Below are 10,313 nucleotides of genomic sequence, written 5' to 3' on the forward strand. Positions count from 1 at the left end.
TAGTTCATAGATAGGGCATTCTTGCCAGTATTTTTACATGTTGGAAGGGAAAGGGATCTCTCTGATGCTCTGTTTATAAAGACACTAATCTCAATCATAAGGGCTACATTCTTATGATCTAATTATCTCCCAAAGGCCCTGCCTCTTATATCTTCATATTAGACACTAGGATTTCAACATACAAATTTTGGGAGAATGAAGACTTTCAGACCATAGCACCCTCCACTTTTATTTATAGCTCTAAAAATCTATTTCTAAATACAAAGATGAAATTAAGTAAATGTGTTCCCGAATTCATGCAACTTTAAACGCCTTTGGGATATATTCTCATGCTTATTTTACTCTTTTTTAAAATTTATTTTTATTATTTTTAAAATGAATTTATTTAGTTTAATTGGAGGCTAATTACTTTACAATATTGTATTGGTTTTGCCAACAATCAACATGAATCCGCCACAGGTATACACGTGTTCCCCATCCTGAACCCCCTTACCTCCTCCCTCCCCATACCATCCCTCTGGATCGTCTCAGTGCACCAGCCCCAAGCATCCAGTATCATGCATTGAACCTGGACTGGCTATTCATTTCATATATGGTATTATACATGTTTCAATGTCATTCTCCCAAATCATCCCACCCTCGCCCTCTCCTACAGAGTCAAAAAGACTGTTCTGTGTCTCTTTTGCTGTCTTGCATACAGGGTTATCGTTACCATCTTTCTAAATTCCATATACATGCGTTAGTATACTGTATTGGTGTTTTTTTTTTTTTTTTCTGGCTTACTTCACTCTGTATAATCAGCTCCAGTTTCATCCACCTCATTTGAACTGAGTCAAATGTATTCTTTTTAATGGCTGAGTAATACTCCATTGTGTATATGTACCACAGCTTTCTTATCCATTCATCTGCTGATGGACATCTAGGTTACTTCCATGTCCTGGCTATTATAAACAGTGCTGCGATGAACATTGGGGTACACGTGTCTCTTTCAATTCTGGTTTCCTTGGTGTGTATGCCCAGCAGTGGGATTGCTGAGTCATAAGGCAGTTCTATTTCTAGTTTTTTAAGGAATCTCCACACTGTTCTCCATAGTGGCTGTACTAGTTTGCATTCCCACCAACAGTGTAAGATGGTTCCCTTATTTTACTCTTAAAGCTCATTAAAATAGGATGATATATTCAATGAGTTCAAACTTAGCATGCAGTATGGACAGCATGCTTTTGATGCTGCTCTTTTACCTTCAAGCCTGGAAAAATAATATCCCAAGGACAGGCATATGCCACATTCTCTGTTCCTGCCTAGAACAGAGCCAGAGCAATGATAGGAACACTTTGTTTTGAGAACAGGGGCTTCCTTTAACTAAACAGTGCCACTGGATATTCTTTGCTCTGCCTACTGGCCCTTTCCAGTGCAAACCTCTTTCTAGCTAATCCCTGGGATCAGTCAGGTGGCCAGAAGCAGGACTGCTTCTTTCTAATGCCGGAATGAATAAGCCAATCAGGACACAGGGGCTTGCAACTGAATGATGCAGAGCCCATCATTTATGGTGGGAGGGCAACTCAGGGTTCTCTGTCCCTCTAGTTATTTGAAACCTGGAGAAAGCTGTGTTGTGTCATTCTACTTTCCTGGGAAATATGCCCACCTTTCCAGCCTAGCTCCTATTATTTATCAGTTCCGTTCAGCTAAGTCACTCAATCATGTCTGACTCTTTGCAACCCCATGGACTGCAGCACGCCAGGCCTATCTGTCAATCACTAACTCCCCAAGTTTACCCAAACTCACGTCCATTGAGTCAGTGATGCCATCCAACCATCTCATCCTCTGTCGTCCCCTTCTCCTACTGCCTTCAATCTTTCCCAGCATCAGGATCTTTTCTAATGAATCAGTTCTTCGCATCAGGTGGACAAAGTATTGAAGTTTCAGCTTCAGCATCAGACCTTCCAATGAATATTCAGGACTGATTTCCTTTAGGAAGGACTGGTTGGATCTTCTTCTTGTCCAAGGGTCTCTAAAGAGTCTTCCCCAACATCACTGTTCAAAAGCATCAATTCTTTGGCACTCAGCTTTCTTTATAGTCCATCTCTCACATCCATACATGACTACTGGAAAAACCATAGCTTTGACTAGATGGACACTTTTTGGCAAAGTAATATCTCTGCTTTTTAATATGGTGTCTAGGTTGGTCATAGCTTTTCTTCCAAGGAGCAAGTGCCTTTTAATTTCATGGCTGCAGTCACCATCTGCAGTGATTTTGGAGCCCAAAGAAATAAAGTCTGCCACACTTTCCATTGTTTCCCCATCTATTTGCCTTGAAGTGATGGAACCAGATGCCATGATTTTAGTTTTCTGAATGTTGAGCTTTAAGCCAAATTTTTAACTCTTCTCTTTCACTTTCATCAAGAGGCTCTTAAGTTCTTCTTCACTTTTTGCCATAAGGGTGGTGTCATCTTCGTATCTGAGGTTATTGATATTTCTCCCAGCAATCTTGACTACAGCTTGTGCTTCATTCAGGCCAGCATTTCTCATGATGTACTCTGCATACAAATTAATTAAGCAGGGTGACAATATACAGCCTTGATGTACTCCTTTCCCAATTTGCAACCAGTCTGTTATTCCATGCCCAGTTCTAACTGTTGCTTCCTGACCTGCATACAGATTTCTCAAGAGGCAGGTCAGGTGGTCTGTATTCCCATGTCTTTAAGAATTTTCCAGAGTTCATTGTGGTCCACACAGTCAAAGGCTTTGACATAGTCAATAAAGCAGAAGTAGATATTTATCTGGAACTCTCTTGCTTTTTCAATGATCCAACGAATGTTGGCTAATCTCTGGTTCCCTCTACTTTTACTAATTCCAGTTTGGACATCTGGAAGTTCACTGTTCACCTACTGTTGAAGCCTGGCTTGGAGAATTTTGATCATTACTTTACTAGCAAGTGAGATGAGTGCAATTGTGTGGTAGTTTGAGCATTCCTCAGAATTCCCTTTCTTTGAGATTGAAATGAAAACTCCTTTTCCAGTCTTGTGGTCACGGCTGAGTTTTCCAAATTTGCTGGCATATTGAGTGCAGCACTTTCACAGCATCATCATCTAGGGTTTGAAATAGCTCAACTGGAATTCCATTACCTCCACTAGCTTTGTTTGTAGTGATGCTTCCTAAGGCTGACTTGACTTCACATTCCAGGATGTCGGACTCTAGATGAATGATCACATCATTGTGATTATCTGGCTGGTAAAGATCTTTTTTGTGTAGTTCTTCTATGTCTTCTTGCCACCTCTTCTTAATATCTTCTGCTTCTGTTAGGTCCATACCATTTCTGTCCTTTTTTGAGCCCGCCTTTGCATGAAACGTTCCCTTGATATCTCTATTTTTTTAAAGAGATCTCTAGTCTTTCCCATTCTATTGTTTTCCTCTATTTCTTTGCATTGATTGTGTGGGAAGGCTTTCTTATCTCTCCTTGGTATTCTTTGGAACTCTGCATTCAAATGAGTATATCTTTCCTTTTCTCCTTTGCCTTTCACTTCTCTTCTATTGACAAATATTTGTAAGCCCTCCTCAGACAACCATTTTGCCTTTTTGCATTTCTTCTCCTTGGGGATGGTCTTGATTCCTGCTTCCTGTACAATGTCACAAACCTCCATCCATAGTTCTTCAGGCACTCTGTCTATCAGATCTAATCCTTTGAATCTATTTGGCACTTCCACTGTATAATCAGAAGGGATTTGATTTAGGTCATACCTGAATGGTCTAGCGGTTTTCCCTAGTTTCTTCCATTTAAGTCTGAATTTGGCAGTAAAGTGTTCATGGTCTTTGCTACAGTCAGCTTCCAGTCTTGTTTTAGCTGACTGTATAGAACTTCTCTATCTTCGGCTGAAAAGAATATAATCAATTTGATTTCAATATTGACCATTTGGTGATGTCCATATGTAGAGCCTTCTCTTGTGTTGTTGGAAGAGGGCTTTTGCTATGACCAGTGCATTCTCTTGGCAAAACTCTATTAGCCTTTGCCCTGCTTCATTCTGTACTCCAAGGCTAAATTTGTCTGTTACTCCAGGTATTTCTTGACTCCCTACTTTTACATTCCAGTCCCCTATAATGAAAAGGACATCTTTTTTTCGGTCTTAGTTCTAGAAGGTCTCATAGGTCTTCATAGAACTGTTCAGCTTCTGCTTCTTCAGCATTACTGGTTGGGGCATAGACTTGGATTACCATGATATTGAATGGTTTGCCTTGGAAATGAACAGAGTTTATACTGTCATTTTGAGATTGCATCCAAGTACTGCATTTCAGACTCTTTTGTTGACTCTGTTGGCTATTTCCTTTTCTTCTAAGGAATTCTTGCCCACAGTAGCAGGTACAATGATTATCTGAGTTAAATTCACCCATTCCAGTCCATGTTAGTTCTCTGATTCCTAAAATGTCCATGTTCACTCTTGTTATCTCCTGTTTGACCACTTCCGATTTGCCTTGATTCATGGACTTAACATTTCTGCTTCTATGCAATATTGCTCTTTACAGCATCGGGTTCCATCACCAGTCACATCCACAGCTTGGTGATGCTTTTACTTTGGCTCTGTATCTTCATTCTTGGAGTTATTTCTCCACTGATCTCCAGTAGCATATTAGGCACCTACTGACCTGGAGAGTTCATCTTTCAGTGGCTTATCTTTTTGCATTTTCATACTGTTCATGGGGTTCTCAAAGCAAGAATAGTGAAATGATTTGCCATTCCTTTCTCCAGTGGACAACGTTTTGTCAGAACTCTCCACCATGACCCGTCCATCTTGGGTGGCCCTACATGGCATAGCTCATAGTTTCACTGAATTAGACAAAGCTGTGTTCCATGTGATCAGATTGGTTAGTTTCCTGTGATTGTTGTTTTCAGTCTGTCTGCCCTCTGATGGAGAAGGGTAAGAGGCTTATGGAAGCTTCCTGATGGGAGAGACTGACTGAGGAGGAAACTGGGTCTTGTTCTGATTGGCAGGGCCATGTTCAGTAAAACGTTAATCCAATTTTATGTTGATGGCTGTGTTCCCTCCCTATTATTTACCTGGTCCAAACTATGGTCAAGGTAATGAAGTTAATGGTGATCTTCTTCAAAAGGTCCTATGCATGCATTGCTACACTCAGTGACCCCAACCCTGCAGCAGGCCACCGCTGATGCATGCCTCTGCTGGAGACTTCTGGACACTTACAGGCCAGTCTGGGTCAGTCTTTTGTGGGGTCACTGCTCCTTTCTCCTGGGTCCTGGTGCACATAAGGTTCTGTTTGTGCCAGCCAAGAGTTTGTTTCCCAGTCCCGTGTAAGTTCTGGTGGCTCTTTGGTGGGGTTAATGGTGACCTCCTCCAAGCAGGCTTATGCCATACCCAACTCTGCTACATCCAGAGCCCCTGTCCCTGTGGCAATCCACTGCTGACCCATACCTCCACAGGAGACAATCAAACACAGTTCTGTCTTAGTCTCTGTGGGGGTCTTTGTGTTCTGGTGCACACAAGGTTGGCTTAAGCCCTCTGAGCATCTCTGGCAGATATGGGGTTTGATTCTAAACATGATTTTGCCCCTCCTACCATCTTACTGGGGCTTATCCTTTGTTATTGGATGTAGGGTATCTCCTCACAGTCACTCATTTGCTATTCAGCCACTGCTCCAGTGCCTAGCATCTTGCTGGGGCTTCTTTGCCCTTGGACATGGGGTATCTCCTCACAGCTGCTCCCACACCATGCACCCAAGCTATATCTCCAATGGACATCCCTGGATATGACTTAGCTGTGTATGTTTGGACTTAAAGGGGTAAGCGCAGGCCTTCCTCTTTTAGAATTACACCTCTTACACCACACTCATAAGAAATAGCATGTATCAGTAAATGAACTCAGACTTTTTCAAAAAACAAAATTAACGTAGAGAATAAATATGTAAGCACACAGAATTTAATGAATATTTTGATATTTCAAACATAGTAAAGTTTTCTTTTTTCTTTTCTGTTTGGATACTTCAAAACCAATTTTCTCTAAAAAGTATTAATTTTTTCCAGTTTTATTGAGGAACAATTTACATACATTACTATATAACTTTAGGTATTTCAAATTTACTCAGATGCTTTCACACTGTGGTGTTGGAGAAGACTCTTGAGAGTCTCTTGGACTGCAAGGATATCAAACCAGTCAATCCTAAAGGAAATAAATCCTGAATATTCACTGGAAGGACTGATGCTGAAGCTGAAACTCCAATACTTTGGCCATCAGATGCAAAGAACTGACTCAATGGAAAAGACCCTGATGCTGAGAAAGATTGAAGGCAGGAGGAGAAGGGGATGGCAGAGGATGAGATGGTTGGATGACATCACTGACTCAACAGACATGAGTTTGAGCAAGCTCTGGGAAATAGTGAAGGACAGGAAAGCCTGGTGTGCTGTAGTCCATGGGGTCACAAAGAGTCAGACACAACTGAGCAAATGAACTGCAACAAAAGCAAACAAACCCATCCATAACTGTGCTTTGTCAAATAAATAATTGAAAATATTTTAAGTTTGAATGGTGAACAGTTATACAACATTAATTTTCTTTATACACATCTAAGGAAATGTGTAAATTTGTATGTGCAGACAGTTGTAAAGAGGTAAGACTATTTGAGAACATTTAATACCATTAGCATGTCTCATAGAAAAATCTGTAGACTTTCAGAAAACTTTTAGTAAAAGTAATTTTGATCTTTTTTCTTTCCCTTTTGTCTTCTGTATAGCCATTTATTAAGTGTTTAAGTAAATGATGTAAAAATGCAAAATGATGCTATTGCAGCTGCACCATAGGATGAATAAATTCTGCTGTCAAAGTATGTTATAATGAAGCAATATCATGTGAGTGCTTCAAAGCACATTATCTATGCTAGCATCAAACATGAGGAAACTGAAATAAAATACGTGGTACCATATACTTTCATTCCCCCAAATAAAAAGTATCAGTCTAATAAAGCATGTATAGCATATGTATGCTGAAAAGGACAAAATGCTGATAAAATAAATCAAAGTAGATAAATGGAGAGGCGTATTGTGTTCATAAATTGGAAGACTCAACATAGTAAAGATGCCAGTTCTCCCCAATATAATCTCTAGGTTTAATGTAATGCCTATTAAAATCCCGCATGTTTCTGTAGGTGTTGAAAAGCTGACTCTAAAATTTGTGCAAAAAGGCCAAGGGATTAGGATAGTCAAATTTTGAAAAGTAGAATAAAATGGGAATAATCACTCTATCTTATGTTAAGCATTATTTATATTGCTATAGTAATCAAGAGAGCATGTTATTGGTGGAGGGGTAGACATATAGATCAATGGAACAAAATAGAAATCAAGGACTAGAACTAAAAAGTTTTGCCCAGCTGATTTTTTTTAACAAAGATGCAAGCGATTTAATGCAAGAATGATAATTTTTTCACAAATGGTGATAAAATAAATAGACTTCTATAGGCGAAAAAAAAAAAAGAAAAAAAAAAAAAAACCCTTGACTTCAACCTTACATTTCATACAAAAATTAACCTAACATGTATCACGGATATAATTATAAAATGTAAAAGTAGGAAACTTTTAGAAAAACTATGACATGTTTTTCAGGATCTAGGTCCACATGTAGTTCTTAGACTTGACATCAAATTAATGATCTATAAAAGGTAAAATTGATGTTAGACTTCATCATACTTTATAAATTTTGCTCTATGAAATGCTCTGTTAATAGGATGAAAAGATAAGCTACAGACTGGGAGAAATATTTGCAAACCATATATTCTGAAAGTCCTTATATTTAGAATGCTTCACGAATTTGCATGTCATCTTTGCACAGGGGCCATGCTAATCTTCTTTGTATCCTTCCAACTTTAGTACATGTGCTGCCAAAGTGAGTAGCACATATACTATGCTATATAGCTCATATACTTTATATATTTGGAACAGATAAAGAATTATGTGTGTGTGTTCAGTCACTCAGTTGTGTTCAGTTCTTTGTGACCCCCGTGCACTATACCCTACCAGGCTTCTCTGTCCATTGAATTCTCCAGGCAAGAATACTGGAGTGGGTTGCCATTTCCTATTCCAAGGCATCTTTCCGACTCAGGTATCAAACTCACTCTTCTGCATTGGCACCTGGATTTTTTACCACTGTGCCACCTGTGAAGCTTCACAAAGAACTGTATAAAGTCTCAAATGTCTATTATACAAAGTGAAGTAAATCAGAAAGAGAAAAGCACACATATATGGAATCTAGAAAGATGGTATTGATGAACCTATTTCCAGGGAATGAAAAAGAGATGCAGACATAAAGAACACACTTATGGACATGAGGGGTGGGGGAGGAAGGAGAGGGTGGAACAAATGGAAAGAATAACACAGAAACATATACACCATGTGCGCATGTGTGCAAGGTCTTTTCAGTCATGCCTGATACTTTGCAACACCATGGTCTGTAACCTACCAAGCTCCTTTGTCCGTGGGATTCTCCAGGCAAGAATACTGGAGTGGGTTGCAATGCTCTTCTCCAGGGGATCTTCTGGGCCCTGGGATCAAACCCTCATCTTTTATATTTGCAGTCCTGGAAGGCAGGTTCTTTACCACAATCACCACCTGGAAAGCCTCTAACATATACAGTACCATATGTAAAATAGATAGCCAATGGGAATTTTCTGTATGACTCAGGGAACTCAAACCAGGGCTCTATAACAACCTAAAGGAGTGGGATGGGATGGCAAGTGGGAGAGAGGTTCAAGAGGGAGGCAATATATGTATACCTATGACTCATATTGATGCATGGCAGAAAAAAACACTGTTTTAAAGCAACTCTCTTTCAATTAAAAATAAAATCTAAAAATCTGTTTAAAAGACATAGAAAGACATTTCATAGAAGGACATAGAGAGATGAAACATAAGCACATGAAGAGATATTCAACATCATAGAAGAGAATTGTGAATTAAAACTACAATGCAGTATCACTGATTGCATGTCAGATTGACCTTAAAAAAACAGTGACAACACCAAATTCTTGGAAGAATGTGGACAAACTGGATAACTTATACTTTGCTGGTGGGAATATAAAATGGTAGATCCACTCTGAAAAAAGGTTTGTCAGTTTCTTTAAAAAATTAAACATGCAACCACCATACAACCCAACAATCACAATCTTGAGCATTTGTCCCAGAGAAATAAAAGCTTACGTTCAGTCAAAAATATGTATATGAATATTTAGAACAGCTTTGTTCATAATATACAAAAGATGGAAAAACATTAAAATAAGAGCCTTGTTTTTATTTTATTTTATTTTATTTTATTTTTTTATTTTTTTATTTTTTAAATTTTAAAATCTTTAATTCTTACATGCATTCCCAAACATGAACCCCCTCCCTCCTCCCTCCCCATAACATCTTTCTGGGTCATCCCCATGCACCAGCCCCAAGCATGCTGCATCCTGCGTCAGACATAGACTGGCGATTCAATTCACATGATAGTATACATGTTAGAATGTCATTCTCCCAAATCATCCCACCCTCTCCCTATCCCTCTGAGTCCAAAAGTCCGTTATACACATCTGTGTCTCTTTCCTTGTCTTGCATACAGGGTCGTCATTGCCATCTTCCTAAATTCCATATATATGTGTTAGTATACTGTATTGGTGTTTTTCTTTCTGGAGACACATGTACCCCAATGTTCATCGCAGCACTGTTTATAATAGCCAGGACATGGAAACAACCTAGATGTCCATCAGCAGATGAATGGATAAGAAAGCTGTGGTACATATACACAATGGAGTATTACTCAGCCGTTAAAAAGAATTCATTTGAATCAGTTCTGATGAGATGGGTGAAACTGGAGCCGATTATACAGAGTGAAGTAAGCCAGGAAGAGCCTTGTTTTTAAAATTTCTATTCTATTTATTTAAACTAAACTAAAAAGAAAAGGTTAGCCATTTCCCCCATCTTCCCCTATCACTATCCCCCCACCCCCAACCTCTTAAAATTACCAATCTGTTCTCTGTATCTATAAACTTGCTTTTTTAAAAGTTTTTTTCCTTCCAAAATAAGAGAGATTAGAGTTGACTCATTGGAAAAGACTCTGATGCTGGGAGGGATTGGGGGCAGGAGGAGAAGGAGACGACCGAGGATGAGATGGCTGGATGGCATCACGGACTCGATGGACGTGACTCTGAGTGAACTCCGGGAGTTGGTGATGGACAGGGAGGCCTGGCGTGCTGCGATTCATGGGGTCCCAAAGAGTTGGACACGACTGAATGAACTGAACTGATATGGTAACTCCTTTTCTCAATCTGACATTTCACTCAGT

At 39.4% G+C, this 10,313-nt stretch overlaps 1 non-coding gene across 1 annotated transcript; it reads right to left on the reverse strand.

The window, feature by feature from the left end:
* Positions 1-7,781: 7,781 nt before the first annotated feature.
* LOC114111880 (U6 spliceosomal RNA) lies at positions 7,782-7,891 on the reverse strand. Its single transcript, XR_003587610.1, has one exon. It is a non-coding gene; the product is annotated as a U6 spliceosomal RNA (small nuclear RNA).
* Positions 7,892-10,313: the final 2,422 nt, after the last annotated feature.

The sequence above is a fragment of the Ovis aries genome, chromosome X (genome assembly GCF_016772045.2).
Source record: "Ovis aries strain OAR_USU_Benz2616 breed Rambouillet chromosome X, ARS-UI_Ramb_v3.0, whole genome shotgun sequence".
NCBI classification, from domain to species: Eukaryota; Metazoa; Chordata; class Mammalia; order Artiodactyla; family Bovidae; genus Ovis; species Ovis aries.